The 6629-nt window shown below is 36.1% G+C and overlaps 1 pseudogene; it reads right to left on the bottom strand.

Annotated features, from left to right (window-relative positions):
- Positions 1–5977: 5977 nt before the first annotated feature.
- On the bottom strand, positions 5978–6321 carry LOC134362176 (small ribosomal subunit protein eS26-like; annotated as a pseudogene).
- Positions 6322–6629: the final 308 nt, after the last annotated feature.

Here is a 6629-nt window from a genome sequence, read left to right as displayed (position 1 = left end):
GGGTCCTTAATAATTTTTAAGAGTGAAATGAGTGGCCAAGATGAAAAAGTTTGAGAACTGCTGATTTACACCACAGTGGGGAGAGTTACTTATTTTCCTCTGGTAGAGAAAAGAGGGGATATAGATTCTGAGGGCACCAAAACCTGAGGATGATAGGATTGGGAAAGGGAAAAGTTACATACAATTTATGGAGAATGTAATTAGTGAATTCACAACATACATGCAAATAAGGGTGACCTAATTTAATGATTCGGAAACATGAGAATAAAGTTGCTGTCCCTTATATGAAGATTGGGCTTGTGGGTTGGGGAGAGAAAAAAAACAAAACAAAACAGAAAACTAGCTCTTTCACAATGATAAAATTAACTGTAGCATGGAACTATGGCCTGCTAGCCCATCAATATGGTTATTTGCATTAGATTTAACAAATTTAGACAATAAAAGCATTTATTTTGTATCCATCTGTCAAAGAACTGTCCAGCAAGTTTGTATTTCTACAAGTATTGCTTTGTAGCAATATTATTCTCAATAGCCATAATAGTTGTTAGATTAAAATGTTGAAAATACTTGGCACTATTAAATGATATTTTTTATTTACAAAAATGTCTTTTAACCTCTGCTATGGTGTAAGATACTGCACTACGTAATAAAGATAACTTATTTTCAACATGAGTCAAAATTGAAAGCAGTTATTTGCCTCCATCTGAAGTAATGCAGAGTGTTTTGTGTAATTGTAGTGACAGCAGGAGAACAGAGAGAATGGGACAGAACAAATCTCGAAGAGGTAAGTAGCATAAATTTTCCCCAAATGATGAGAGATACAATACACAGATTGAAGAATTTCACCTTACTCTTAGCAAGATAAAAACAAAGAAAACACGTGTAGGTATATCATAGCCAAACTGCTAGAAACCAAAAGTAAAGAGAAAACTTTGAACCCCTCAGAGTTGGTGTATGGAAGCGTACTCACATCAGGGGAGCGATCATAAGATTTTCAGCTCCCTTTGCACAAAAACAATGGGATGTGGAAAGCAGTAGGATATTAGCCATAGAAAAATGGCCAACCTAGATTTCTTCACTAAGAAAATATCTTTCAAAAATAAGGGCAAAATAAAGTTTTTTTTTTCTACCCAAACACCAGCTGGGAGAATTTGTTTAAGAACACTAAAGTAAATTCTTCAGATGGAAGAAAAATGATTCCAAATGAAAGGACAGAACTGCAAGCATAAATGAAGAACTCTAGAAGAGGCAAATACGTGGGAAAATATTTAAAAGATAGTAAATAGTAACCATTTAAAGAAACATTAATTTCTGTGTTAAAATTTATGTTTGTGGTTTACAAGATGTAAAAGTGAAATATATAATGATAGACAAAGAGCAAGGAGGCAAATAAAATTAAATTGCAGTAAGATTTTTTTCATTTTATGGAGAGTGATAAAATTCTAATTTAAGTGACATGTAAGTAATAAAGGCATGTATTATTCCATTTCTGTTGTTTACAACAAAATACCCAGAACTGGGTTATTTAGAAGAAAACAAAATTTATTGCTTACAGTTTCAGAGGCTGGGAAGTCCAAAGTCCAGGAAATACCTCTAGTGAAGGCCTTGGTGGCAGTGACAGTGATTCAGGCATCTAAGATGGCAGAATGGCAGAGCAGAAATAGAGAACTTCTCACGTGCTCTTCTTTTAAAGGCTGCAGAACCACACACTACCACCATCAAACCATTCTCTATGGCAGGGTCCTCACAATCTAATCACCCTCTCAAGACCTCACTTACCTCAAGACCTCAATTACCGTAATAGGATTTCCCACCCTCTTAACACTGTCCCAGTGGGGACCAAGCCTCCAACACTTTAAACCAGGGGGAGGCGGTGGGGGTGGGTGTCACAGTTCAATCCAATGCATAATCCCTAAAGTAATATAAAAGTTCTAATAAGAAAGCTAATAGAAGAAATTAAATGGATTACTTGATTAATCCAAAATAAAGTAGGAAAGAGGAACAAAAGAACAAAGAACAGATGAAACAAACAGAGAACAAAGGGGAAGGTGGCAGACTTAAACCCAATTATATCAGTAGTAATATGATATAAATAGAGTATATACTGAAATAAAATAATTGATTTTCAGACTGGATTTTTAAAAAGGAGAGTAAGACCCATCTACATATTATTTTTAAAGACACATTTTAAATATAAGGACACAGATAAATTGAAAGTAAAATGATCAAACAAAATATATCACACAAATGTAAACAAAAGAAAGTAGTGTGACCATTTAAATATAAAGCAAAGTAGACTTCAAGGCAAAAAAATTACTAGAGACAAACAAGGACATTTCATAATAGTAAAGGATCAATTTAACATGAAGACATAGCAATCTTAAATGTTCAGGAACCTAATAACACAGCTGCAGCTTTCAAATTTAACATTGCCTCTCCACTTTTGACATGCAGAGAATTTCCTTTTCTATTGAACTATGACATGCACTAAATATTAGGTGTCAGTCTACACGTGATTTCTTTGTACGCATATAGAGGGGAGAGATGCTACCTCAACCACCACATTTTTATAGTTTTACACATAACCAGTATTACAGAAGTTATTGCAAGAAGTTTTGCATGTGCAGATATTCTAGTAGAGGAAAGTAAGGTCAATGACCAAGAGAAGACAATGTGGGAAATCTTACAGTGCTTTTATGCAAAAAAAAATTACATAGCTTTATGAATATTGTTAATTAATTCTATGCATACCAACTAGTATCCTGACAGATAGGGACTGACAGGGAGTCTCTATTTTAGGAAAAGTTTATTATTGAGAATGATTCATATACTACGAAGCAGATAACAAATGGAGTTCTTAGTGGTAAATGGTTAAAGCTGTGCCTGACTCAGAAAAGTGTAAACTCCAGTGGGAGTGATGGTTTCTGGGCTTGTATACTCCATAAAAAAATGAAGCATTCTGTGAATGCTTTCAGAACACAGAGACTGAACTGAATAATCTAGCACTGATTGAACAGTTATCATTTAACAGTGAGGATGTTCTGTCACCAGGCAGAATTTTACGACAGATTAACTGAGAAGGAAACTGGACATCAGTACATCACTAAGTAAACTAGATGGATTGATTGAACCTGAAACTGCAAAGTTATGGCTCACCTAGGACTACCCTAATGTATATAATAATTTTGGAGTGCCCTCGCAATACTGTTAACGTGAAAACCTTCATCACTTCCATTGAATTAATAATTCACAAAATATATTGATCATCATAAAATACACCTTTTGCAAATTTGTTTAAAATTTGTTTCATTTTAAAATTTACTGGTACACATATGTGGGATACAGTGTGTTGTTTCAATACATGCCTACACTACACAATGATTCACTTAGAGTAGATAGCAGTTTTGTACCAGTTAGTCCACCACTTCTCCTCCTAACTCCAGGCCTCTGGTAACCATTATTCTTGGTTATGAGAAACACTTCTTTTTTTTTTTTTTTTTTTTTTTTTTTAAGATTCCACATAGAAGTAAGATCATATGGTATTTGTCTTTCTGTGCCTGACTTACTTCACTTAACATGATGGCTTCCAGTTCCATCCATGTTGCTAAAAACGATAAGATTTTATTTTTTTAAATAACTGCCTAGTACTCCATTGTGTATGTATACCACAGATTTTTTTATTCGTTCATGCATTGCTGAACATTTAAGTTGATTCCATCTCTTGTGAATAGTGATGCAATAAACATGAGAGTGCAGGTATATACTGATTTCATTTCCTTTGGGTATATACCCAGTAGTCAAGTAGATTGGTCATAAAATAGATCTATTTTTAGTTCTCCAAGGAATCTCCACGCTATTTTCCACAATGGCTGTACAAATTTGCGTTCCCACCAATAATGTAGGAGAGTTCTCTTTTCTCTGCATCCCCACCAGCATCTGTTATTTTCTGTATTGGTAATCATAGCCATTCTAACTGGATTATGATGATATCTCATTGTAGTTATAATTTGCATTTCCCCCACGATTAGTAATTTTGAGCATTTTTCATGTGCTTGTTGGCCATTAGTATGTCTTTTTTTGAGAGACGTCTGTTCAGGTCTTTTGCCAATTTTAAAAAAGGAGAGTAAGGCCCAACTATATGTTATTTTTAAAGACACATTTTAAATATAAGGACATAGGTAACTTGAAATAATTTATTAATTATTTTTTTAAAATTGGGGTATTTGTGTTTTTGCTGTTGAGTCATTTGAGTTCTTTATATATTCTGGATATTAGCCCCTTGTCTGATATGTAGTTTGCATACACTTTCACCCTTTCTGTCTGCTGTCTCTTCATTTTGTTGATACTGTTTCTTGCTGTGCCAAAGCTCTTAATTTGATAAAGTCCCACTTGTGTACTTATGATTTAGTTGCCTGAGTCTTTATGGTCTTCTTCAAAACAGAACTGCCCACTCCCATTTTGTGTAGCATTTCCCCTATGTTTTCTTCTGGTAGTTTAATAGTTTGGGGTCTTAAGTTTAGGTCTTTGATCCATTTTGAGTTGATTTTTGTGTATAGTGAGAGGGGTCTAGCTTCAATGTTCTGCATGTGCATATCCGGTTTTCCCAGCACCACTTATTGAAGAGACTGTCTTTTCCTCACTGTGTATTATTGGCACCTTTGTCAAAAATCAGTTGGCTGTAAGTGTGTGGGTTTATTTCTGGGCTCTCTATTCTGTTTCATTGGTCTATTTGTTTCTATGCCAGTACCATGCTTTTTTGGTTACTATAGCTTTATAGTATATTTTAAATTCAGAAAATGTGATACCTCCCATTTTGTTCTTTTTGTTCAAGATTGCTTTAGCTATATGGAGTCTTTTGTGGTTCCATACAAATTTTAAGATTGTTTTCTCTATTTCTGAAAAGGATGTTATTGGTATTTTGATAGGGATTGCATTAAATGTGTAGATTGCTTTGGGTAATGTGGACATTCTAGTGATGTTAATTCTTCCAACCTATGAATATGAGATATCTTTCTATTTATCTGTTTAGTTTTTTTCACCTGTGTGTTATAGTTTTCTTTGTAGAGGTCTTTTACCTCCTTCATTAAATTTACTATTGTAAACAGTATTACTTTCTTGATTTCTTCTTCAGCTATTTCATTGTTGGCATATAGGAAGGCTATTGATTTTTATGTGTTGATTCTATATCCTGCCATTTTGCTGAATTTATTTATTAGTTATTAGGATTTTAATTGTTGGCCCTTTAGTCACTCTGGGTCTTGTGAGGTCACCACAGACACCACTGGGCTGTCTGAAAATTCCAGCCTAGGACTCAGTCTTTCCTGCAAACTGTGCTTCCTCTGGTGGGTCAGCATCTCCCATGGCACTTTAAATATTTCCCGTGGGTCAGGCCATGCAAAAGTCCACAGCAAAGACTCACCGACCTCTGGGTGGTTTCTTCCTACCATCTAATGTGGCCCCTTGCTCCTATGCGGGCCCAGGGGAAGCTTGCCTGTGGTTTTTCTGGCCTGGAAGATGGGATGGTACACCCCGAAGCACCCTACTACCCTGCATACTACAAATAGCTTCACACAAAAGGCACTGCTGTGGCTTTGTCACCCACTGGTAGCTGCTCTGTGTGCTGGCAGCTGCTCCCCATCTTGCACCACGCTGGCCTGGAAGTGGCTGAGGCTTGGAACAATTGAAGTCGTTCCTCCTCCCTCTTGCTACAGCCCCTTGTGTCTTTGCAAACTCCATGGGTCTCTCCTCTTTCTTTGAGCTCCAGCAATCCCAGGGTGGCAGTTTTTGTTTTTTAGTAATTGTAAGTTGATTGGTATGTGGGGGGCAATGCTGGGGATGGTCTAATCTGCCATCTTGATGACATTGCTTATTTTTAAAGTTTTTGTAGTTTTTGTGGGGGGGCGGGTGGAGAATAATTTCCATTCTGGTTTTTTTTTCCAGAGAATATTTTTTCTTCAGTCGTTATGAATTCAGCTCCTTACATGGGATTTGGTGGAGGTTGTGGGGCAGCACCTGCAGGTCTAAATCGTTGTGGAGGTGTTTAGTCCTTCTGGGCTCTGCCAGATCCATTCCTGACAATCTTGCTGTGAATGGCACAACTCACACTGTAATGTAGCTTCACATACAGCTTGGGAAGCACATAGAAATCGAAGACACTTGCTTTGGAAATATCCCTGATGGCTGCAGCTTCTACTATGTTTTGAATGATGAACTTCTTAGTGCCTTGGGCACACATCAGGCACAGTTCGTGTGGCAGGTAGGCTGCACGTGGTAGCTGCGGCCCTTTATGGCACGACCGTTCTTCCTTCTTTTCTTTGTCATCTTGGAAATGAGTACTCGAGAGAATTTTTTGTAGACCTTAATGAGTCTGGTTTCAAAAATAAATAAGGACTATGAAACTGTAGAAATTAAAAGAGTTTTTTCTTCAAAATAAATTAAGAAAGGCTATACTTTTCTATGTCCTCTGTTACCATTTAAGATAGTATGTTTCACAACAGAAAATAATTATTTTAACTATCAGATGGTAAATCTGGACTATATCCTTAATATTAATTTCATTATTATATTCAGAACTTCTATCATTTTAGCCTATATTCATCTGGAATATATCCCATATTAAAGTAAGATTT

The sequence above is a fragment of the Cynocephalus volans genome, chromosome 13, assembly GCF_027409185.1.
Source record: "Cynocephalus volans isolate mCynVol1 chromosome 13, mCynVol1.pri, whole genome shotgun sequence".
Lineage (NCBI taxonomy): Eukaryota > Metazoa > Chordata > Mammalia > Dermoptera > Cynocephalidae > Cynocephalus > Cynocephalus volans.
The sequence above is the reverse complement of the archived record's forward strand: the minus strand, read 5'-3'. Positions and strand labels throughout refer to the sequence as shown.